The sequence below is a fragment of the Sorex fumeus genome, unplaced genomic scaffold (genome assembly GCF_029834395.1).
Source record: "Sorex fumeus unplaced genomic scaffold, SorFum_2.1 ptg000081l, whole genome shotgun sequence".
NCBI classification, from domain to species: domain Eukaryota; kingdom Metazoa; phylum Chordata; class Mammalia; order Eulipotyphla; family Soricidae; genus Sorex; species Sorex fumeus.
Window position 1 is genome coordinate 18,665,463 of NW_026606138.1, and position 25,337 is coordinate 18,690,799.

General features: G+C 55.2%; 1 pseudogene; it reads right to left on the bottom strand.

The window, feature by feature from the left end:
* The window catches only part of LOC130038921 (CAP-Gly domain-containing linker protein 1-like), a 67,449-nt pseudogene extending 42,112 nt beyond the window's left edge, over positions 1 to 25,337 (bottom strand).

Here is a 25,337-nt window from a genome sequence, read left to right on the forward strand (position 1 = left end):
GAAGTGTGTATTTCTCTCAGCGCCTGGCTCACACTTACACTCCAGATCATTAAACAGAAAGCAAAGAATCTGAGACTAACAGAGATCTCCTGAATTCAACACCCAAGGGCTGGAAATACACCGGAAAGGGTGGACTTCTGTGCAGTTAAGCTATTACATGAGCAACACCTCGCTAGGGAATAGGATCTTGTTTAGGTGGAAATAAGAGCGTTTTAGTGGAAAGGAAATCTCTGATGCGACCCTGAGGGTCAGGAATCTTGACTTTCCTATGGCATGTGTTTGGGGCTGGGCTGGGGTCTATGCTTCACAGACAGGAGAGCTGAGTTGGTCCCCAGCACTGCATGGTCTCTGGAGGCAGGAATGACTGAAGAGCACTGTGTCCCCAAAGCAAAACAAAACAAACTTACTTGGTAACTGATCCAACCAAAGATTATTTTAAGAGTTCCTTGCTCTAAATCTAACACATACTTAGAAAATCTGATTTTAAATGTTTATTCCAAGTGAAGGGGTTTAAGGAGGATGAGCAGAGTCTCCTGCCCCCGCGCCTGACTGTCCTCGCCGGGACCCCTTGGAGGGGAGCAGGTTGAGTTTCCCTCCCCACCCCGACCAGGGCTCCGGCAGCCAAAGACCTCCACAACCAGCCACCACCATGCTGAGACCACTCTCCACAGGCATGAAGGTACTGACAGAGGAACAAAGGCATGCGTGTCCTGGGGCTGAGATCTCCAAGCCTGCTCAGATTGGGGCTGAGCATCCTCCACTCAGATCCTCCATATTCCAGTAGGCAGGGGTTACACCCACAACTGGCCCCCTTGTGCCCTGTAATCCCATCAATGGCCAAGACCCAGAGACTATAAAACCCAGCTCCCGGAAGCATCTTATTATCTCAATCTTTCTTTGGACAAAATGGCAGGCTACCGAATGTAACCTGCCCACACGGCAGAGTCTGGCAAACACCCCGTGGCTTACCCAATATGCCAAATACCAGTAACAATGATGAGGCTCGTTCTACTAACGCGGAAAGAGCCTTGAATATGGCACTTTTTAAAAAATTCTCAGGGCTAGGACAAAGGAGACATTACTGGGGCCTGTTCGAGGCAATCGACGAACAACAGGATGGTTGTGATCGTGATCGTGAGCAGATTCCGATTTTTTTTGGGGGGGGCAGGGGGTCATACTGAGAGATCTCAGGGGATCCTCCTGGTTGTGCACTCAGGAATTACTCCTGGCAGTGCTTGGGGGACCATATGGGATGCCAAGGATCGAACCCAAGTTGGCCGTGTGCAAGGCAAACGCTCTCCACGCTGGAATGTCGCTCCAGTCCCACATTCCCATTCTTTGGTCAGGACTATTCGACTAGCCTGAGCCATCAGCTCTAAGGCAGGAGGGGAGGGAAGCTTCCTTGGTACGTTCCTGACACAAGCCTGGAACATTGCACAATCACCTGGCAGCCTTTCCTCGAGTGGGCACGTGTGGCGACCCCTACATGGACACGGCCAAACAGACCCCGGCAGCTGCTCCTGCTGACCAGTCCTCACGGCTAATTCCTTTGGTCTCTTCTCAGCTCTGACTTCTACCGTGCAATCCACAAGTGGCTGGAGGACATCGGGCCTCTTTACCGATGCCCGAGTCACAAATACGTGGACCCCTTTAAAGCCACACGCTTTAGATTTGGTGTCATGAGCAACAGCAGAGGGAGGAGAGCCGGAAGGGAGGTGTCCGGGGCCAGAAACCTTTCCCAAGGGATCACACTATCCAGATTCTTTCCTTACGACTTTCATAAGAAATAAATCTCAGTCATCATGCAAATGCCTTAAAGTGTTACTGGGCAGCCTTTCAAAATGCAAAAAACAAGAACCAAATATTAGAAACTAAAAAATATGAAATTTATTATAACGTGGATAGAGTTTCTTTAGTCTTTCCATCAAAGACACACAGATAGAGAAAAGGAAGCAGGAGTGGGAGGAAAAAGAGAGGGTGAGGTGAGCACGGCAGCGCGTGAGCGCGGAGACAGTCAGACATCAGCACCCACAGTGAGCTCAGGACCACGGAGGCTGCCTCCGGGCCCCGCCGAGTTCCTGACCAAAGCCCGCGCCTGACATTCTGGTTCTGGTGTCGGTCCTTGGCCGTCAGGGAAGTGGGGTACGCCGAACAGGACCACCCCGCCCCCGTCTGCTCTGGGCTTTAGCAGTGATCGGAGCAGGGCAGGACTGGCCCTGCCTTCCGCAGTTGGACCTGTTTTCTTTTTTATTTATTTATTTATTTATTTTATAAATTTTATTTATTTATTTTTATTGAATCACCATGAGAAACTTACAATCTTTCATGTTTGGGCTACAATCACACAAAGATCAAACACCCATCCTTCCACCAGTGCACATTCCCCACCACCAATCTCCCAGGTATACCGCCCCCCTTCTACACCCTCCCCCTGCCTCCATGGCAGACAATATTCCCCATACTCTCTCTCTAATTTTGGACATTATGGTTTGCAATACAGACACTGAGAGGTCATCATGTTTGGTCCATTATCTACTTTCATCACAAATCTCCCATCCCGACAGATCTGGACCTGTTTTCAACCTGTCTGAAAACCTAACTTGGAGACAAGCTCCCGAAAGAAACGCTGACTTTCACAAAGTGCAGAGACACACCTTTGGCACACATCGCGTGCAGCTAAGCTGGAGATAACTACAGTCTGGGGAAAACCCGCAGCAAACCCAGGGGCTGGGTGAGTGTAGGCGACTTCCTCTCTCAGAGGCAGCAGTTCTGCGCCTCCATGTGGGAGCTCAGGATGGAGAGAGCCTCCGCCATCAGGACTGCACGTCAACAAGGCCCTTGGGGGCAGGCAGCGGTTTCTGCATGAACCCAGGGAAACTGCACCTAAACCCTTCTAGGCTTTCAACCTGAGAGCAGAGCAAATTCCTTTTAGCACTTTATGTACCATCACACTCAGACCTACATCTGAATCCTTTACAATCTCTACCTGCCGATGAAGATCCTGGGATTAGCTACAATTGAGTTGTCTTCAGATTTCTGAATCAGACACAGCTTGCCATGATTAACGAGAAGAAACAGTTCAATATTTGTTTTAAAATTTTTTAATAGTTTTAAATTTTTTTACTCCCACAAAAAAAAAAAAATAAAGTCATCATTTGTTCCTTAGATTCACTGAAAGTTTTTTTCCTTCGGGGTGGATGGGTGCACACCTGGCCATGCTCAGGGTTTACCATGGCTCTGGGCTCAGGGTACCACATGGGGTGCCAGGGATTGAACCCAGCTCAGCTGTGTACAAGACAAGATAGTACCAGTTCTACGACTTCCCCGGGCCCTGAAAGAATGACTTTCCATGGATGGCTGCATAAACATTCCTGGGACATAGGGGGAGAAGGGGAACAGAGGTGATGAGACAGCAGAGGGAAATGGACAAGTGGTTAAATGGGTCATTTATTTTTTTAAATTTATTTATGTATTTATTTTTGCCGGGGGTCACGCCCGGCGATGCACAGGGTTACTCCTGTCTCTGCACTCAGGAATTACTCCTGGTGTTGCTCAGGAGACCATATGGGATGCTAGGAATCGAACCCGGGTCAGCCGCGTGCAAGGCCCTACCCTGCTGTGCTACCGCTCCAGCACTAAGTTGCATGCCAAGACGAGTGTCTTAAAAAACAAAACCAAAATGAAACAAAAAACTGCTTCCCGTTCTGACGGATGGTTCCTCCTCAAGCCAGGGGCGCCAGCCTTGATCCTGGGGGGCTTGTGCGTTGTTGGGAGCGCGGGGGAGGATGGGACTCTGGTGTCTGTGTGCCCCCAACTTGGGAGTTGTCTCCTGCAAATAGCACCAGGGATGAACCGACCATTTGGGACCAGCTGTGGGGGGCTGGGAGGATGAGCAGATGGAAGGACCTGAGATGGGTGGCAACCGTGGACATGCAGCAGACCCCGACTATCGCCACTCAAGAGTACAGAGGAGGGGGTCTCCCCGCAACCAGAACAGACGGTGGGGGTGGGGCAGGGGGTGCGCTGTGTCACAGGGAATTACAGCACAGTATATTTCATGAGAAACGCATTTCCCTTCCTTGTGTCCTCCATCTTCGGCAGCCTGGCAGTGGGCTGGCCTTGGGGATACTCCTGGCTCCTTGCTGGGGGCTGGGTGGAGGGAGGGAACTCTGCCTCCTGCAAAGCCTGTGCTCCCTGTGGCCCCAGACTTCAGAGCAAAGCTCAGATATGCTTAGGCCCTTCTGCCTTTTTCTTTTCTTTTGTTTTGGGGCCACACCTGGTGATGTGAGGGGCTTCCTCCTGGCGATGCGCTCAAGGATCACTCCTGGTGGGGGAGGGTCCACCTGGGATGCTGGGGATCAGGGATCGACCCTGGGTTGGCCTCAAACAAGGCAAGTTCCCTGCCCGCTGTGCTATCCTGCACTTCCCCTATTTATCCTTTTCATTCTGACTTTCGTTTGCATTTCTGCAGGAAGTTCAAATTCTGGGCCTATCTGCCCCACCTCAGTTCAAGATTTTTTCCATCCTGTTGAAGTATGTCTTTTTCTCCTGATGCTCTGGTTGAAGTTTTTGTTCTCTTTAGTCATAACAGCACATGCAGAAAACGAATCTGTAACAAGATAGTTCTTTTTTGTGGCACATTTGGCGGTGTTCCGGGCTTACCCCTGGCTCTGTGCTCAGAGAACACTCCTGGCGGTGCTCGGGGGACCATACAGAGTGCAGGAATTAAGCAGCACATGGGCTCCTTTGTTCAAGGTGGCCTTTATAGGGTTTCTCCAACCTGCCCCCACGTAGGGCTTCTTCCCAGGTAAAAGTCCGTTGCTAAGGAGGTTACCAGGGAGGTCCAAAAAGAGGAATTTCATGGGGAGGAGGCCTTTATCCTCAGGGTCTGTGGATGGTCTTATCAGGCCTTTGCTTTCTGTATCCACAAGGTGGCTCATTCCTAGAATTCTTCTTCCATGAAACTTTGTTTCATTGCAAAGGGCCTTTCCCTATCTACCTGCCTACATCACAACCATTATTGCCATACTGGTCCCTACTCTATCCTAAGCATCCTCTGTCCCCTACACGTGTGGTTTTTTCCAATCATTGACAAGGCCTCCTGGCCCCCATTTTTCTAGCCTTGGATATCAATCTCATGTGTGTGTGTGTGTGTTTGTGTGTGTGTGTGTGTGTGTGTGTGTGTGTATATATTATGGGCTGGATCCATAGAACAGCGCGTAGGGCGTTTGCCTTGCACGCAGCTAACATGGCCAACCCGTGTTCGATTCCTCCGCCCCTCTCGGAGAGCCTGGCAAGCTACCGAGAGTATCTCGCCTGCAAGGCAAAGCCTGGCAAGCTACCCTTGACATATTCAATATGCCAAACACAGTAACAACAAGTCTCATGATGGAGACGTTACTGGGCCCGCTCAAGCAAATCAATGAACAACGGGAGGACTGTGACCATATATATCATATTCCACAAAATGGGTGCTTACTTATATTTGTGAAGGGACTTGCGAATTATATCCAGCAGTGCTGAGGCTCCTCCGAGCTCTGCTCAGGCATCACTCCTGGAGGGGATACTGGGGACACTATGAAGTGCCAGGGAAAAGAATCTGGGTTTGCTGCTTGCTAGGCATCAGCCTTGCCCCAGGACTCTCTCTCCAATCTACAGTTTACTGACTTACAAAGTAGTATTACAGAATACTCACAGTACGATGTAATAATATTTGGATATCCTGCAAAGTAACCATGATTCATGTATAGACCGTTTGAATTCCCTACCATAGATTCTAAGGTCAAGGACTGCTATTGGGTATTATGAAGGCTGAAAGTAACGGTCCTACTCAAGTTCTTTTTCCAGAAATCTCAACGTGAGGACATGTGCTTCAAACGTACAGGAGTTGGTGCTTATAAGCATATTTGGTTCTGTTCATTTTGGGTTAATAATATAGCAATGTCCAGTTCTTTCCCAGACTTTATGGATTGATGGTGTTTGTACTGCTTGGTGTCCCTTCATTTTTGTCTTGTGAAGAATCACTGAAGGCATTCATTTTAGGGTACCTTGACTAGGAAGCTTTGCAATAATGCAAGAAAGGTTTTGTTTGTTTTGGGTTTTTTTTTTGCTTTTAAACCTCACCCAGTGGTTTTCTTTTCATTTTTTTATAATTTTATTGATTGAATCACCATGAGAGCAGTTACAAAGCTTTCGCGTTTAAGTCTTGGTCATAATATGAAACACCCGTACTTTCATCAGGGCCCATTCTCCACCACCAAAAACCCCAGTATAGACCCATCCCACACCCTCCCCCTACCTGTAGAGGAGATAATTTCCATATTACTCTCTCTGCTTTGATTACATTCAATATTTTGACACCGGACCCACCATTATTATTTGGTGCTCAGATCTGCTGTAAAGGCAACAGTAGACAATTTGTTTTCTACTCCTGGTTATGAATAACATATGACATCGCGTGGCTGCAGTAGTGGCTGCGTGATTTTGAAATTCCACAATTTTAACCATTAAATCTGGAGGAATTTCTTGCGCAAACCTGCTGGGTTCCAAGATGAAATCAGCAGCCAGAGAGGCCGTTTGTGGGTGACGACTTGGGGTCTCGTTGGAGAGGAAAGGGCCAGCTCCACCCACATCCCGTGAGGCCCTACGTGTCTCGTCACTGTGAGCCCAAACCTGACTGTCCAGTGGCCTCTGGAGGATGGCGGCCAGCGGGCTGCCAGGGGGAACGGGCCAAGGCACGAAATCTATTCCCACCTGGGGTGGCCCAGTGCCTGTAACTTACTTCAGGGACTGGACACATTTCTGCCAAAAGCTGTTGGGTTTCGAGATTTGTTTCTGAGTCTCTGGGATCATGGCCGTTAAGCAGTTCAATCAGGAACCAGAGAGGCCATGCCTCCAATTATATAGCTGGACTGGAGGTGGTTTGTGTGTGTGTCTCCCACATACCTAACTTTTGCCTGTTTACTTTCTTGGTAAACTCTGCCCCACGTTTTTGGGGTCTGGCCCAAGGCACAGCAGCAGTTTGGGGGTACCTGGAAGTCTGAAGGCACAATCAGACTGTTGATGCACTCACCTCACAGGTACAGAGAGACCTGCTGGTGGCACCATACCCCCAACCCAGTGCTTCTTACGGTTTACTCCTGCCTCTGTACTTAGCGATTGCTCCTGCTGGGGCACAGATGACTGGATGGGATTCCTGCGATTGAACACAGATCAGCCACATGCAAGATAAGAAACCTACTCACTGTACTACCTCTTTAGCCCAAGATAAACACTTTTAAGAAAATGGCATACAGGCACAGAGCAATAGTTCAGCTGGTAGGGCATGTGCTTTGGCCAATCTGGCTTCAATCCCTGACGTTCCGTATAGTCTGCCCAAGCACTGTCAGGAGTGATTCCTGAGTGCAGAGCCATGAATAAGCCCTAAGACATCACCAGGTGTGGCACAAACATAAAGAAACAAAAAGAAATTGGTGTATCAGAATTCCATTGTAGAAACTCTTTGACTTCTTTGACTCTATAGTTCTTGATTGCTAGCCAAAAATCTTTTATAAATAAACCGGAGAATAATCAGTTATCACTGGCAAAAAGGAAATAATTTTATTCAAGTAGATAAAGAACATTGTTTGCTCAAATTGTAATACTGCTTTACATAGTTTGTGAAACAATTTCAATCGTGTTTATTACTCAAAATGTCAATGGATTATGATCTTTCACTGGTGAGACACTTGATAATCTCCAGAGGAAAATACATCAAAAGCATATATACAATTATAGAAGTTCTTATAATCCATGTAGCCCTGATGGTACATTATTTATCCCGTTTTACAGAACTAGAAAACATTCAAATGAACATAAATAGATTCAGACTGGATGATCACCTTCTGATGGTTCAGGTCCTTCATTTAATTTTTTCTGATAAGAAAATCCAAAATTATTAATGTTGAATTTCTCATCATACATTCAGTTAAAAACCACAGTGGAAAAAAAGTAAACTTTGTAAAGACAGTAAATTGGTTATTTTATGTGTTTCACAAGTAGCTTGCTATCTAATCCAGGAACTGCTGGAGATTTCTGCAGAGTGCAGAGAATGAGGTGGCCGGGCCGAAGTTGTTGTCGTCGTAATTGTTGAGGTCGTCCCCGTTCCCTTTGAGAGCCGCCTCGGACATCATCTCCACTTTCATGTTGAGGTCCTGATTCTTTCTTTGGAGGTCCACAATCACGGAATTCAGGAAATCAATCTGTGTTCAAGGAGAGCGTGAGACGGTGAGCCATCTGCGGGAGCCATGGGAGCCCGCCACAGAGGAGGCTGGGCCCCGCTTCCAGTCCCCGCCCCAGGGTTGGAGGCAGCCAGAGCTCCCCTTTCCCTTCCTGAGCGCAAGCTCCCGTGTGCCCAGGGAAGACCCCAGGAGGAGATGCTGGTACCCCTCGGTTCTTCTCAGAGCAGGGAGTCAAGAGGGGTCTTCCCTCTCCTACAAAGACAAACTCACTTCTTTCAAATGAATGGGGCGGGGGAAATCCCACTTTACAAAAGCAAGCATGACTGTAGGCACAAACATTCATGTTTCACTTGAAAACTGGCAGGCGCGTTGGGTCTGAGTGATAGCACAGCGGGAAAGGTGCTTGCCTCGCACGCAGCCAACCCAGGTTTGATCCCTGGCATCCTATAGGGGCCACCGGAGAGCAGCCAGGAGTGATTCATGAGTGCAGAGCCAGGAGGAAGCCTGGAGTATCGCCAGGTGTGGCCCCCAAAGAAAGTGTAAATAAAACCAGAAAAACAGACTGATTCTTTTTCTCCCTCAGGGCAAGTTCTGATGGCCAGTCTCTGAGAGTGCCCAGGCCATCCCACACTAGAGCCAAGAAACACAGATCTCTCTTCCTCCAGCTGAAAACAAAACAAAACAAAACAAAACAAAACAAAACAAAACATGGAAATGTTCAGTTCCCAACAAACCCATACAGGGTCCACCTGCACAGCCCACATGCAAAGTTCACTTCAGCCCACAAGTGCCCTCCAGGGCCACCGGCTGTTAAGTACAGAAGTGCAGGAAGTGAGGGTGTGCGGGAACTCCTCAGGGCACTGGGACCCAGATGGTCCCCTTCCTCGGAGAGGATTCAAAAGATAAAGCGCTGCAGACCCGGGTGGGATGGAAGGGGGGTTGGGGAAGGAGAGACATCAAGGAGGCCCCAAGGCTGACTCCTGCTGCAGGCCAGACCCGAGCCTGGTGATAGTAGGTGCGGGCACCGGACTGCAGCCAAGTGTGCAAACCCCGGAGGACCACACCCAGCTGTCTCCCTTGACAGGAGCAAGAAGCAGGAAGGCAGCCCAGAGGACCAGACTCCCCCAGCTCTGGGCCTAGAGCATGCACAAAGAGGCTGGAAAAGCCACATGCTGGTGGGCGTTTCTGTTTGCGACTGAACCTTCCTGGCAGGGAAGAAGCCCTCCAAAGTGGTGTTCGACTCTGGCAAAGTGAAGATTTGCCAATTTGATGGGAGCCCGAAGCCCAGGTTCTGGGAGAGCAGCAAGAGGAAGGGCATTGGAGGGCTCTGGCAAGGACATGACCCCTTGACTGAAGGGATGTGTCCTTGTCCATGGGGCCTCTCACTCCTTAAGCATCACCTCTTGTGCTGGGAGCGTGTGGGGGTGGGGTTCTTGCAGCATGTGCACGGCCCCTGGTTCTCACGGGCGCCAGGGGAGCACAGCCCCTTCTTCCTCAGCTTCCCTCTGTTTGGCTTCTGTTATTTTAATGAATCAATTAATTTGGGGAGGGGGCTTTTTGGGTCACAATCCGGCGTTGCTCAGGAGTGACTCCAGGCTCTGTACCCAGGAAGTACTCCTGGCGGTGCTTCGGGGACCATATGGGATGCCGGGGATGGAACCTGGGTTGGCCATGTGCAAGGCAAACAGCCTACCTGCTATGCTATTGCTCCGGCATCATTCTCGGATATTTTAAATGGTAGATATTCCCCGACTCTTTAGAAGCATACACGCATATATACACATATACATGTCTGTGTATGTATACATGCTTATCTAGAACCTTTGTGGGTAGTCAGTTTGGTTTGTTTGGGGGCCACACCCGGTGGGGTAGGGACTAAACCCTAGCTCTGTGCTCAGGGATCACTCCTGGCTAGGCTGGAACAGCTCAGGCTGTCATCAGTCACTCGAGCCCGGGAAAGTGGGGCTGTGAGGTCAGAGGACACTGGCTCACCTAGCACTGCACTCAGGAATTACTCCTGGCGGTGCTCAGGGGACCATACGGGATGCCGGGGATTGAACCTGGGAATTCGGTGTGTAAGTCAAACGCCCTCCCCGCTGTGCTATCACTATGGCCCAGGATATGGTTTCTCTCAAGGCTGAGGCCGGGCCTACACAGCCCTGGTCACTACCATCACCCACCTTACTCTGCATCATCGCATTGGTGTTCCTGGTGTCCTCCAGGGAGGCCAGGGCCTGCAGGGACGCCTCCCGCTCGGCCAGCAGCTTGGTCTGCTGCGCCTCCAGCAGCGCCTGGTCTTTCAGCAGCCAGTGCAGCTGCCGCTGGAGCTTCGTGGCCTTCTGGCCCAGCAGCTCCTTCTCAGAGCCGAGGCTGTTCAGCTGCTCACGCAGGGCCGACTCCACGCGGGCGGCCTCCTCCTTCTCAGCCGTGAGCTCCTCGATCTCTTGCACCAGCGACTTCTGATCCCGAGCCAGCTCCTCGTAGGAGCACTGCAGCTTCTGGATGATGTTGTCCTTGTCCTTGGCCAGGGATAGGTTCTCCAGAACCAGCTTCTTGACATGCTCCTCCAGCTGGCCCCTCTCCTCCAGGCCCTTCTTACACTCGGCCAACAGGCTGCTCTTGCTCATCTGCAGCTCCTCCACCAGGGCCTGCAGCCCCAGCTTGGCGACCTGCAGTGCGTCCTTCTCCGCGCCCACCATCTGGAGCTCCTCCTGCACCGCCCTGCCCTCTTCCAGCACTTTCTCTTTCTCCGCCTCGAGGGCTTCTCGGTCCAACCACTTCTGCTGGCAGAGCTTCTCTGCGGCCCACCTGGCCTCGATGACCTTCTCCTTATCCAAGCGAATCGCTTGGTTCAACAGCCAGAGCTTCCTCTGATCTTCCCTCAGCGAAGAGTTTTTGACCTCCGCTTCTCTGAGTTTCAATTGAAACCACCCTCTCTCGGACTTCAGACAGAGCTTCTCCTTCGCCAGCAATTCATTCTCTGACCTCAGGGCCCTGCGATCCTCTGACATCAGCTCCATCTCTTCTTTGGCCGAGCTTAATAAGCAAGTTAAGGACTGCAGAAACAAAAAGCGGGGAAGAATGGAAACAAGAATGAGATCAAGCAGGCACACGCAAGCCAAGCACTTCATGTGGCCTAAATACCAGAAATGAAAATGGCAGAGTAGTCTTACCTGCACACGCGTGTATACGCGCACGCGCACACACTCACACACACACGCACACACAGACTCAGGATGGAGAGGCTCAAACACAGTTAGCTTCTTAGCGTCAACATAACTACCTGCCTATTTTGTGGATGGGGGCCCCACACCTGCTGGTGTTCGTGTCTCGCTCAGGGTTCTGTGTTCAGGGATCACTGCTGGCAGGGCCGGAGGACCATACGGGATGCTGGGGATCAACCTCGGGTTGGCCGAGTACAAGGCAGCACCCTACCCATTCTACTATCAGCCGAGTTGATTTTTGAAATGCCATCTGAAATGATTCCTGACAGCTCCCCGGAAGGTGTAAGTACAGTTGGATCTTGACATTGGGGCATAAGATTTTTCCCCCCACTTCAATTCTTCTATTATAAAATCCATCACTCTGTCCTAGAAGGGATGCATTCAAAAACTAGTTTTCAATACAATTCAAAGAACTACAAAAAGTATTTTGTTTTGGAACTTTGTGCAGGAGTGGAAGGGAAAAGCAACCACTGCTTTTCAAACGATTTTCACAGGGACAAACAGAGGCAGGAAATGGACTTAGTCCCAAAAGTTATCCACTTTATAGAAAATCCAGACGAATCCACCAAGATTTGGAGACTGAAGCCAACAGTTTTTGCTTGCCAAACACAGTAACAAGTCTCAAAATGGAGACATTAGTGGGCCCGCTCGAGCAAATTGATGAACAATGGGAGGGCAGTGTTTGCAGTCATTTGGGAGGGACCCAGGGGCTCCAGGAGGACTGGTCGCACACGGGTCAGGGTCTCCCTCACCTGCTCTCCCTGCCCGTCAGCAACAGGTTGTGCGTTTTCATTTCTGAGTCTCAATGCACACCACAGTTGAACCGCCATGTACTTTCCAGAACTTTCTGCAGCAAGGGCTATCTTCTCTGTCCAGCTCAGCAGCCATGAGCCGCAGCAGGCTACTGGTGTGTGCTGGGCAGCTGACCGCTGACGGCCATGTTACCGGAATGGGACTGACCTGAGCATGCACACGAGGCTGCTGGCCACAGAACTGGGCCAGCAGGTGGTCCAGAGAGGAGACGTAGCCCTGGCTGCGGTGCGTGGTGGAAAGCGGCCAGGCACCAACACACACACGGGCCACGGCCGCCATCAGCCGCGGCGCTGCCCTGCGCCCACCCACCTTGGCCTTGTCGGCTTGCGTCTTCAGCTCGGCCACCTCCCGCAGCAGGCTCCCGTTCTCCGCCTGCACTGCCTGCAGCTTCTCCTTCGCCTGCAGCAGCAGCTGCTGCAGGGCCTGCGGCGCCTCCTCGTGCTGCCCCTGGCTCTCCACGCTGGCCTTGGCGTGCTCGGCCTGTAGAGCCTGGCACTGGCTGCGGCTCAAGTCCACCTTCTCCTCCTGTGGGGAGCCGGGGGCCACCGTCAGCCGCCGGCCCCCTGCCCGCTCCCAGCACACACGCACACACACGAACAAACACGAACACACACACACACAACGCAAACACACAAACATACACACACGCACACACACGGCCCCTCTGCTCTGCTCACCAGCATGCACACACAACCACACATGCACACACACACGCGCGCACACACGGCCCCTCAGCTCGGCCGCTTTCGTTCAAGTTCTCCTGAAGACTATGAAGCGCTAGCCCCTTCCCCTGCAGCTCTTCGGCCAGGCTATCGGCCTACCAGAGTCACAAGGATGGAGTGAATGGACCAAGGAGACAAACAGGAACGGGAAGGGGAAAACAAAACAGAAAACACGTATGAGAAGCCCATGACCCAACACAACCCCGAAGAACAGAGGCGTGAGGTGAGCGTGATTGCCTGAAGCTCGCGAAGCCAAGGCCTTGGCGCGGGCAGTTCTGGTGATGACTGTCTAGTGGTTATTGAAAACGGCCCAAACAGAGGCGTTTTCTAGACCTAACTTTGGCGTGACCAGAAAATAAGAAAGCCTATGAGAAAGACTGACTTTCCAGGGGCGGGGAGACGGCACAAAGGGCTCGAGTACACACCAGGCCCGAGTGGGAACTGCAGCACCACTGGACGAGACTGAGATCGGTCCCCAAGCTGAAAAGCCCCACTACTGCTGGGCGGGAGGACCCCAGAGCCCAGAGCATGGCTTGGCAAGGAAGAAGGAAGTAAGCAAGGGAGAAGGGAAGCTAAGGATAGGAAGGAGGGAGGGAGGAAACAGGGAAGAAAGGGAAAGGGAAGGGAGGGAGGGAATAAAAGGTTATCTTTTTTTTTTCTTTTGGCTTTTTCGGTCACCCTAAATGCTCAGGAATTTCTCCTTGGCAGTAACCCTGCCAGCTCACCGAGAGTATCTCGCCTGCACGGCAAAGCCTGCCAAGCTTCCCGTGACCTATTCGATATGACAAACACAGTAACAAGTGTCACAATGGAGACGTTACTGGGTCCGCTCGAGCTAATCGATAAACAACGGGAGGGTAGAGACAATGACAGGGACCCTATGGGATGATGGAGATCAAACCCACGTGAGCCGCGTGCAAGGCAAATGCCCTTCCCACTGTACTATCACTCCGGCCCCCAAGATTTACTTTCTTTTCGTTTCTTTTCTGTGACTTTAAAAGTCTGAGGGGTTTCAATATGAAATTTAAAATGAAGAACCTCTAATCCACTAGACAGCAGTCACCAGAACTTGACTTTTGTTACATCTTGATGCGAACAAGTGGGTCAGCTATCCCCTGCTGTGTCCTAGGAATTGATTCCATTTGTTTCAGCCGGTGTTTCTGGAATGCCAGCCAAGGAGTCCTGAGTCCTGAGAGGAACTCCCGGGGATCTCGGGGCCCTTCTGTTATGTCTGTCAGTCCTATCTACAAAGCCCACAGCCCTTCCATCTTGGCCAAGAGAGAAGTTTCTCCAACAAAGTGCCCAGCGCGGGGGGAGCCGGGGGGGGGGGGGGAGTGAGGGCACGTCCATGCCACCACAATCCTATAGGAGGAAAAGGGCATCTCTCGGGGCTCCTTGGTGAGAACTGCAGCTTCCTCAGCTTGGCCCAGATCTCACTGTCTCGTCCTTCCCCAGGGTCAGGGCTACCATGAGAGTCCATGCCTGTGGCCAGCAGGGGGCCATGCTGGAAGGCAGACTTGGCCCAAGCACCCCTTAAAGGCTGAAAGGGATGAAATCTCTGCAGGGCTGGGCGGGGGCTTGTGCTGCAGGGAGGGAGGGGCTGGCAATGAGAAATACCAAGATGGGCCACGTCACTAGCCCTGAGGGAGCTCAGAGGCTCAGAGGCATCGAGCACCAGCTGGGAACTGAGGCGCCTCGGGGAGAGGAGGGCAAAGCCCGTCACACGAGCAGGTGGTCAGCAAGGTCAGAGAAAGACCCTCGTGGCCTGACTCGAGCCCAAGTGTCTGGGGGGACTCGGTGAGTATGCAGCGGGCCCAAGGGGTGGGGGGCAGAGGTCTGCTCTGGGGGCTCCTATCTTGTTTTCTCACTGGCTTCATGTTTCAGAAAGACCCCAGACGGGCCTAATTAGCCGGGGCCAAGGCTAGCACGGCATCCGGGTGGTGGGGACCAATGACAACCCCAGAATCATGCCGACACCTTCTCAGTCCCCTCAGAGGGAACCGCACGGGACGTGACCGGGAGACCTGTCAGCACCAAGCCGGAACACAGCGGCGAGCAGACTGACACACAGCACGCAGGGAGCGAGCGTGGAAGTGGGCGAGGGCGCCCGAGTACCAACCTGCAGCTCTCGGCCTGCTTTGCATTCTCTAACTCCTGAATCTGCCGCTCAGCCACCTGGAGCTGCTGCCTGAGCTTCTCCATTCCCAATTGACCTTCGGAACTGGCCTTCCAGAGCCCATCGAGCTGCAAGAGCTTCTGCTGGGTGGCCTCCAGCTGTGCCGTGGCAATGGCCAGGGCCTGGGCTTGCTGACTACACACGGCCCGCAATCCGTCCAGGTGCTTTACCTTCGTCTCCGCCTCCTGCAGCTTGTTCAGGGCGTCCTCCATCTCCACCAGGTGCTGGTCCTCGATCTGCTCGAGCTTGGCCCGTGCGGCCTCCAGGCTGTTCTTCTGCTCCTGGGCCGTCCTGAACAGCCGCGACCTGAGCGTCTGCAGCTCGGAGGCGTGCGCTGCATGCTCAGCCGCCTGCTGGGCCTTCAGGCTCTCCACCTCCTGCTGGTACTCGAACTGTAGCCTCTCGATCTGCATCTTGAGCTCGGCCAGCTCGGCCGCCTCGGCGCCCACGCCCTGGCTCACGGATGCCTTCGGCTCGCCCATGACCTGTTGGTGCGGGGCGATGGCCGTCTCCAGCTTGGACTTCCTCAGGGCGTTCACGTCCGCGTTCTCCTTGTTGGCATGGTCCAGCTTGGTCCTCAGGCACTCGTTCTCCTTGGCGAGCTTCTCAGAGGCCGCCTGCAGGGACTTCACCTCCTTCTGGTGGGAAAACAAAATTTCCATGAACTTAAAACAGGAAGGAAAAGAAGCAGAAATAGAAATTTGTCTTTTCCAAACTGACTCTTTGCTTCTTCTTGTTTTAAGGAAAAGCTTCCCAAAAATGGGGTTCTAAAGGATTTGATTTGTGCTGCTCGACTGAAAATCAAAGCTGAGGCAAAGGCATAGACCCGACTGTCAGAACGAGAGAAAAACGCTCATCAAGAGCAGCCTCCAGCCCCAAGGAGCAGAGATGTGTCAGCCGGGCCCTGCCAGGTGCATGACCCCAGGTATCCCTGTCTGATTCGGAGTCTCCAGCAGAAGTGGTCCCGGCGGGGTCGGCCAGGCCGCCCCGCATCCTTGCCTGCACCCTGCAAGCCTCCGGGACCTGCCCGGGCTTTACCTCCAGGTCGCCTTTGGTGATGGACTCCTCCTCGACTCGGAACTGGAGGTCTTCCACTTTCCTGTGGGGGAGAGGGAGACGTTGTGAGGGGCGTCACTGCTGCCCCCCATGAGGGCCACCATCTTGTAGATGCGCCTGACCCAGCCCCCGGCTCCACACACAGGAGGGCTGAGAGAGTCGGGGAGGGCCAGAGCGAGAGTACAGCAGGCAGGGCGTTTGTCTTGCACGTGGCCAACCCGGGTTCAATTCCCAGCATACCACTGTGGACCCCGGAGCAATGCCTGGAGTAATTCCTGAGTGCCGAGGCAGGAGTAACCCCTGAGCATCGCTGGGTTGACCCAAAAAGAAAAAAAAGAAAGTCAGCGAGTCCCCTCAGCTTCGAGCACTGGGTGGGACCCGCAGGCTACAGGAGGAAGCTAGGCCGAGCCAACGCCAGGTGCAGTGTCATATCAACCCTTTCTGCCTCGCAGCTAACAGAGGTGGTTAAAAACTGACCCGCGGTGCCTGCCAGTCCCTCCCAGCCAGCGCCTGTCTCCACATTGGGACAACAACTGAGCCCCTGGGGGAGAAGCAGCCAATGACTCGGGGGCGGGGGGCGGGGGGGAGGGGCTCCCAGTGACTGTCGAGTCAGCATGTGGAGCTGAGGGGCTGAGCCAGGGACTGGCAGTGCCCCTGGGCACCACACTGCCGGGAGCCCATCTGAAAAGGCGGTCTCGGCCAGCACCCCGTGTCCATCTGTCTGCAGCCAGGCCTCAGCCCCGCGTCCGTCTGTCTGCAGCCTGGCCTGAGCCCCATGTCTGTCTGTCTACACCCCGGCCTGAGCACCACGTCCGTCTGTCTGCAGCCTAGCCTGAGCCCTGTCTGTCTGCTGTCGTGCCCCATGAGTACTGTGGGTTTCCTCCCACCTGGGACTTAACCACAGGGACTCCCACAGGGCCCCACTGGGTTAGGACAGTTCCTTGCCACCCAGCACAGGCCTCCTGAATACCAGGCCAGGTGGACACAGCAGGGAGGGCCGGGGGTGGCTTGGCTCCACTGAGCTCCCCCCCCAGCCCTCCCGGTGAGGCCGCGCTCAGGACTGGGCACCCGTTGGTTTCTGGTTCTCACAGCCCTGGAAGGCCAGGAGTGCCCCACCCGAGGGAGCCCCCAGCTCCGGGCACGGCCTCACCTCTTCTCCTCCTCCAGCTGGTTCAGCAGCTCCACCTTCTCCCAGTCGGTCGCTTCCAGCATGGCCCGCAGCTCGTCGTTCTTGGCCTCCAGCTCCAGGACGTGCTGTAGAGGCAACGGCGCGTGAGTGGCCTCGCCCGCCCCCAACAGCCCTCTGTGGGCTGGCATCGCCACCTGTCACCACGGCAAGCTGAATGCATCTCCCACCTAAGCTACGGCATTTCTGGAAGGCCAGAGGGCAACCACACGACGAAAGCACCGGCGCGGACAACTCGGCACTCCCTAAACCCCCACAGGGCGAGTAGAAGGCACATGCGATCAAACCACGCGCCGGACGCCACCGCAACGACGGCAGACGGGGACCCACGGCCTCTGCCTGCACCACCTGCACCAAGCTCGCGCCCAGCCTCTACCGCAGGCGTCTCTCGGCCCCGGCACTGCCGTCTGCACAGACGTCACCTGGTCGTGCCCGTTCCGGCCAGAGCCAGCTCCTGCTCTATCTCCCCCATGTGGCTCGTGGCCTTGGCCACCTCCGCCCGCTCTAGGTCCCGCTCGGTCAGCAGCTTCTCAATGTGCTGCTGCTTCTCCTTCAGCGCCTCCTGGAGGGCGGTGGTGCCAGAGATCTTGTGGGCGTAGCGGGAGGAGGTTTCCGGCAACTGCAAAGGAAAAAGAGATGTGAAGGGGATGGGGCCGGCCGACACGGGCATGCTCGCGGTGATCCTCGGCAAAGCACATGGAGCAGTGCTGCATCCTTGCATATGGGCCAGCGACTCTCAGCAGAAACGTCATGAAACCTTCCTGAAGATCCTTGGACGGGACCTGGGCTCCACTGACCTCGGGCCTCGTGGGAATCCAGAGACTCTTCTGCAGAGCCGGAGGCAGCCCCCTCCACAGCCCGCTCTGGCCTGAGCTTCCTTAAGGATGAGCCCTTGGCTTGAGCTTGAGGCCAGCTCCAGCATCTTCAGCCTTGCAGGTCCGTCAGGGTCTCCCAGGGCAGCCTGTCCCTTCTCTCTTCCTCTTCCTTCCAGCTCACCTCGCTCTCCCGGGCACCCGCCCCATGCCTGAATAGCAGTAACCAGAGACTCTTGTCTCTGGGAATGGCCCCGTGCCCCCGGGGGTCACTGGGTGTGACCCTATAAAAGACCCCTGTGCCATCTGCCTTCGAAAATGGGAGATGAGAGGCTAGAATGATAAAGTTGCGGGAAAGGCGCTGGCCTTGCACGCCGCTGACCCGAGCTGGATAACAGATACCCACCCCATAGGGTCCCGAGACCACCAGGAGTGACTCCTGAGTGCAGAGTCCAGAGTAAGTCCTGAGTATTGCTGGGGCATGGCCAAAGTCCAGGGGGAAAAAAAAGGAAAAAGTGGTGGGTTCGAATGTGTGAGGTCTCACGCCCAGCGAGCAGGACAGCAAGGGCAGCTCAGGGAAAGACCAAGCACAAAGGGAAGGAGAGAAGAGGCAAAGACAGTGAGGAGGGGAGGGGAGTGGGCTGAAGGGCTGCGGGGACCGGGGGTCCTGTCCGTTCTATCCTGGGCTCGTGGTCGCTCATGGTCGCTCTGCAGACCCAGATCCCTCTCTGCACAACGGCCCCTGCAGGAGGGGACAAGGCGGGACCTGATCTTCATTCTTCGGGCACATGGTGGCGGGGGCTGCAGCGGGGATGACCAGGACTTCCGCTCCTTCTGCCCGGCCATCCCTGTTCCATCGCCCTGCTGCGGTCCAGCCGCAGGTTCTCTTGCCGCTTCCCCGCATCATCTGAGCTGCTGCCAAACGCCTCCTGACCGACGGGCCCAGCAGGGCCCAGGCTGTCCACTGCTGCTTTGCCTGCTGGGAGCTCTTGAGCCACCTGGTTCTGTCCGGAGAGCGGGATCATCCTTGCCTGTGCATAAGGACCTGGCCGTGATTTCCCGATACACTGAAAGTATATCTGGTCCGATTAAATGCCCTCCCCAGGGCCAAAGAGTCTGTTGGGGGGGGGGGGGAAGGTGCTTGCAGAGGTTCAAGATCCAGCACCATCAGGAGTGACCCCACGGCCCAAGCAGAGAGCCAGGAATAAGCCCTGGGCACCCCTGGGTGTGGCCCCCAAACCAAATAATAACTAAAATTTCTAGGAGCACACGAGCTCTCGGGCCAGCCATGTGCAGTGCTCCCGGGAACTGCAGTCAACTCGGATTTCAAGGGGTGGCTGGGAAGAGCTTGCCAGCCTTGGGGGTCTAACACCAAGACCCGGGCTCAACCCCCCTCCACCGGGAGCAGCCCCCAAGCACCACGCCTGGACTCCCTGAGCACTGCCAGGTGAACCCCAAAGGGCAAAAATAAAAACTAAGAAAGGCGGGCGGCGGTGTTCCCTGAGCCTCCTGGCCTGAGCGGGTGGGGCAGGCCAGACGCACGCGCTTCCTGGGCCCGAGACAGCTCCCTGAGGAAACCAGCACAGGAGCGATGGGCTTCTTTCAGCCAACTATGGAGACGAGACTGTGAGGTTCAGGCGCCGGAGCAGGGAGAAAGCAGCACCCCTAGCATGGGGGGAGGCGCATGCTGAGGGGCTGGGCAAGTTCGGGGCCACGAGCTGAACTCAGGATGCTGATGCCAAAGCCTCTGCCCTGCACGTGGTTTGTGAGGCCCCAGGCTCCATCCCAGCAAGGCCAGGCCTTCTGTGGGAGCCTGGTACCGCAGAAGAGCAACTCAGCCAACAGACGAACAGGGAGGCCTCCACAGGGCACGCACGGACCCGTGTGCATGTATGTATGCGTGCATGTATGTTCCGGTGGGCATATCTACACGCACCTGTGTGCATGTGCGCGTTGTGTTTATGCATGTATGTGCCTGTGTGTGTATACCCATAAGCCTGTGTATATACGGTATGCACTACGTGTACATGTATGAGTGACTGTGTGTATGAACGCTTGTGTGTGCACTTATAGAATTATGTTGTCGAGGTATACTTCCGTGAAGTCACACAGAATCTTTCTATATTCCTGTCATAGACGCTAACGGTGATGTTCAGTTTAGGAGTGAGCTCCACCCTGCATAAAGATATGCAAGGCAGGGGCCAAAGAGCTGGAGAGCGAAGCCCCAGCGCTGCCCAGGCTCAATCCCGGAGGCCCGCCAGGAATAATCCCGAGCACAGAGGTGGGAGAAAGCCCTGAGCTCTGCCATTTGTGACCCCAAAACAGAACAAAACAAGATAGCGGGGGGAGGCTGGAGATACGTCTCAGGCGTAGGGCACTTGATTGGAGGTGGGAGGCACCGGCAAAACCCCAGCACTGCAAACGGCCCCTTGAAGCACTGTAGGGTATGGCCCACAGTCAAGCAGAAAAACAAAACCAAATTCCACAAATGGGCTGGTTCGCGAGGGAAGGAGAGGGGCTTCTGAGTCTGCTCTCCTCCTAAATGGTGAGGCGAAGGGAAGGAGGAGTCGGACGTGAGGATACAGGTGGGGCAGGGAAACCTGGTGGTGGTCGAGCAAGACAGGACTGGCCCCAGGCCTGTGCCCACGGCGCGTGGCCTCCTGGCTCACGTTCCCGTGTCATCTGTTTTGTATCTTCCGTTGCACACACACTCACTCCCTCCTCTTCCGCATCGAGGGTCAATGCACTGAGCAGAGGCGGCGGCAGGAAGCGCAGCCCCCAGCAAAGCCAGCCCCCCGGGACACCCTCTCCATCGTGGGCCCGTTTCCCTGTGGACAATATCTCAGGGCACCCTTGCATATTCAGACACACTTTAGTGTTTATGACTCAGATAGACGTGAGGGGAGAAGCCACGAGGCCCCAGCTTTGAATTGCGGCACCGCAATGGACAGAAGTCGAGGCCACTCTGCATGTGGACAGCGGTGCAGAGGGACAGGAGGGAGCAGGGAGAGACGGAGAGAGCAAAGAAGCAAGATGAAGGGCCAAGCCTTCCCCAGAGTTTCTGGGCCCTGCTCTGACCCTCAGGCGCCCCCTTCAGCTACCCCACTTCATCCCTAAGGTGGCCTGAGGCCAGAGAGGAGCCCTGAGCACCCCAGGAAAGGCCCATCCCTGCTCCTGTCTCTGGTGGTGGCTGGGAAGCCACTCGCCTGCCACCCGGAGCTGCTCAGCCCATGAGCTTCTGCTCCGCATCTCGCCCCTGGGGCTGTGGGAGTCTGTGGGGGCCCGAGCACCCCGCAGTGGTAGGGGGCTGCTTACTAGTCCCGTGCGGCCAGATCTGCTGCTCTCGAATGAGGCCCCGGAGCTGACGGAGCTGAACGAGGAGGCCGAAGGGCTGCGCTTCAGGCTGGCGGGGGTGGTAGCCATCACACGCCTCACGGCGGCCACCTTGCCCTTGGCCGGCGTCGTGGACGGGAAGCCGATCTTGGTGACTTTGTGAATGGGAGCAAACAAGCCATACTTGGGCTGACACTGGAAGTACCTGCGGACAACGAGGAGGGGGGGACAAAAACACCTTCGGCAAGAGACACAAGCGCCGACCCAGAAGTCCACTGAGTCCCACAGTCTCACACCCCCACAAACGAACACGCTCCCACAGCCCCACATGCCCACACACTCACACCCCAACAAACACACTCACACACGCACCCCAAACAACACTCCCACACTCTCACACTCCCACCCCAACAAACACACTCACACTCACACCCCAACCAACACTCCCACATTTCCACAGCGCCACACTCACACTCACTCCCCAACAAACATCATACCCTCCACCAGCCCACACTCACACACACTCACAACCTAACAAACACACACACACCCCAACCAACACTCCCAAACATAAACACCACAACCAACACACACTTACACTCACACCCCAACCAATACTCCCACACTTCCACACTCTCACAGCCCAACAAACACACTCACACCCCAACCAACACTCCCATACTCTCACACTCCCACCCCATCAAACACACACACTCACACCCCAACAGACACTCCCACATGTCCACAGCCCCACACTCACACACACTCACTCCCCAGAAACACACATACTCACACCCAAACCAACACACACTCACACTCACACCCCACCGACACTCCCACACCCACACACACTCACACCCCAACCAACACTTCCACACACCCACGGCCCCACAGTCACACACATGCACACCCCAACCAACACTTGCACGCTCTCAAACCAACAATGACACGCTCTCATTCCCCCACAAACACGCTCACACCCCCACCAACACTCTCATGCCCACGCCCCCACCAACACTCTCACAGCCCCACACTCACACGCTCACATACACACTCCCTCATACATTCACACCCACACTCGCTCGCATGCCGCCCAGCCCAACCACGCAAACCAAGGGCGATTCCAAGCAGCCTCCCCGGCATCTGAAGGGTGTCAGCAGGCCCGGGGGGTTCCTGCGGCCCGAGCACAGCTGCATATTGGGTCCCCAGGCTGTACCCACATCCCTGCAGGGTCCCCGAGTGCCGCCGGAAGTGGCCCCACCTAAGAACCAAGTGAAGTGGCCTGCAGTCCCCTCAGCGCCTCCCGGGCACCGTGGATGGCCCCAGGCTGTCTGGGGGGGCAGAGGGACCCACCTCGTTCCGGCCACAGCACCATCGTTCTTGCCCAGTGGCTTGTCCAGCTCTACGCCGCACCAATCCCCCTTGGCGAAGTCCGTCTCCCCGAGGAAGCGCACCACACCGGCCTCCATGCCTCCCACCTGCCAGAGGGATGGAGGGACGTGGGTCAGGCACCCTGGACTGCGCACAGCGCCCCCACCCCCGCAAACGAACATTCTGGCTTCAGAGTCGGGATTTCCTGAAGAAACCCCAAAGGTCAAAGTGCCATTTCCCCCCGCAACCCCTACAGGGTGAGCAGACGCTGCTGCTCAGTGTCCATGCAAGGCAGCGGCATTCACACCCACTCGCTGTCACCGGTGGCCTGGCTGACCACACCCCCGGGAATCTCTGACCCAGGCCAGCCACCTGGTGTGGCGAGGGGGTCGCTGCCCCTTGGGTGTGGGAGCGGAGCACTGGCAACCCCACAGCTGGAGAACAATTAAGCCAGAAACCAGCTAAAGGAAAATGACTGTTCTCATATCTTAGCAGAGTTCGATCTTCCAGTTCTCCTTCACTATGCCTTGGCTTGACGCTTGGCTCCCGGGACACAGAGCAAAACAGAGTCACAGCGCTGGACACTGACAGGAATGCTGACAAACAGGGCTGGAGCACTGGGGGAAGGGTGCTTTGTGTGCGACCACCCTGTGACGCCCCAAGCAAAAACATCGAAAACCAGAGAAATAGAACCGATTTCCAACTTTGTTCATTGGTTTGTTTTTGAGTCACATTCAGAGTGCTCAGGGCTTACTCTTGGCTTGGTGCTCACGGATCACTCCGGGATGTGCTTGGGGGACTGTACATGGGACCAAGACTTAAACCCCGGGTCAGAGGCGTGCAAAGCATGACCCCTCCCCACGGCATGACCCCTCCACCCTGTTTTGGCTAAACTGGTAAAACTGGCAGCATCCCCGCACGCATCCATCACGCTGGAAACTGCAGGACAAGGCGTCCCGGCTGCTCGTGCTTCCACCCAAACCGCGAGTCTGGAGGAGCTGATGAACCAGACAGGCGAATGGACAGCCACCCGCGACCGCTGCCCTCGGCACTCACCAGCACCTCGTCCCCGAGCTTCAGCTTCAGCTCCCGCTCCCCTTTCTTGAGGAAGCCGGCCTCAGAGAGGTTGGAGATGGACTCGCTGGCCGTCCTGGTCAGGCTGCTGATGTGAGGGGTGGCCGGTGCCTCCTTCGCGGGGGACTGGGGCACCTTCCCGGTGCCGGCAAGGGCCGGGGAGGACGCCAGGAGCGGTGTGGCCCAGGCGGCAGGCGCTGGCTGCCGGCAGTTGGTCTCATCGTCGGCCTGCAAGCTCCTACTCAGCTTGGACGGCCGGGTGAAGATGCCCTTCAGCGGCTCGCACTGGAAGTAGCGCACACCCGCCACCGAGCCGTCGTTCTTGCCGATGGGCTCGTCCAAGACGATCCCGGCCCACTGACCAGGGGCAAACTGGGTCTCCCCGAGGAACTGGATGAATCCAGGCTTGTTCCCGTTCACCCAGACTCGTTCCCCGACCAGGAAGTCGCCCACAAACTCCTCCTGCATCTCCGAGGAGGGGGCGCTGGGGTTTTTCTCCCCAGGCACGGTCTTCTCAACGGGAGCAGCCGCTGGAACAGCAGAAACGGTCAAAAGGGTCAGAAGGGACAGGAAGGGCCTGTGCAGGTGCAGTTAAGGTGTGGTTGGGGGAGAGGGACACCCAGCAGTGCTCGTGGCTACTCCCAGCCAATGACGGGGGCTGCTTGTGGCAAAGCCTGGCCGGGCCAGCCGTGAAGCGGATGTGCTCACCTACCGCAGCATCCCAGGCCACAGTCATACTTTGGGCAGCTCAGAGGAAATCTTTGGATACACCCCGTGATACTACGGACCAAGCCAGGTGAAAGCTCGAACCCAGTGTCTTATTTCTGCTGTGTCCACTGGCCCATCTTCTTTTTCTTTTGGGCGGGGAGCAACCCAGCCAATGCTCAGGGCCTATTTCTGCTTCTCCGCTCAGGGTTACTCATGGTGAGGTTGAGGGTGGAGAGTCACATGGGGTGCCAGTTGCCCTCCCCGCTGTACTGTGGATTTGGCCGGCAATGAGGCCCTCTAGTCCAGGTGAGTCCACCTCCCTAAGCCTGTCCCCAAGCCCGGGCAAGGGAGCTAGCAGTTAGAAGGGAGCAGGTTGGTCGCCTCAGCTGTCACCGGTTGCCGTGACACTAAAGTCACAGAACGTGACACTCGTGTGTGAGAGCTGTCCCCAGAGCCACGGACGTGTCTACAGCTCAGGGAGCCCTTCCCGGGCGAGGACTCGGGATGGGGTTCCCGGGTGGGAATGAGTCTCCCTTGACCTGGACTGAGGGCACTTACCGGCCGAGGGTGCCTTCAGGGCCCAGCTCCCATGCTTGAGGATCTTGGTGGGGGCCTTCAGCCCGCTGGGCCTCAGCAGACTCAT